The 284-nt window shown below is 79.9% G+C and overlaps 1 protein-coding gene across 3 annotated transcripts in view; it reads left to right on the top strand.

Annotated features, from left to right (window-relative positions):
• Positions 1-284, top strand: part of RNF19A (ring finger protein 19A, RBR E3 ubiquitin protein ligase) — a 58,104-nt gene that overhangs the window by 953 nt on the left and 56,867 nt on the right. The window contains exon 1 of one of the 3 annotated variants that reach the window (XM_039706179.1): positions 132-263. The exons of the other annotated variants lie outside the window; for them this stretch is intronic. The gene's annotated coding sequence lies outside the window, so the exon portion shown is untranslated. Of the gene's footprint in view, positions 1-131; positions 264-284 lie in introns of those variants that run through there. 3 annotated transcript variants of the gene reach the window in all.

The following is a 284-nucleotide window of genomic DNA, read 5'->3' as shown; positions in this document are numbered from 1 at the left end:
GGCCGCCGCCCTGAGCGTGGCGGCGGGTGAGGGGTGGAGCGGAACCTCCGAGCCGGAGCCGCCTCTGGGCGGGAGCCCGAGCCCGGGGGGGAGAGGGCCCGAGAGCGTCCTGGCGGCCGGGGGGAAGTCGGCGGCGTCCCCCGCCGCTGCTCACATTGCTGGAGGGTGAAGTCATCGTGGCCATTGTCTCCCCCCGGGCGGAGCGAGCGGCCCGTGGCGGAGGAGGGGGGCACGGCCGGCCCCCGCGGCTCGGGGAGCCCCGGGTGGGTCCCGCTCGGCCCCGG

This window comes from Passer montanus, unplaced genomic scaffold (assembly GCF_014805655.1).
Source record: "Passer montanus isolate IOZ18808 unplaced genomic scaffold, ASM1480565v1 scaffold19, whole genome shotgun sequence".
In the NCBI taxonomy this organism is placed as follows: Eukaryota; Metazoa; Chordata; class Aves; order Passeriformes; family Passeridae; genus Passer; species Passer montanus.
Note: the sequence above shows the minus strand (reverse complement) of the source record. Positions and strands in the feature narration are given on the sequence as shown.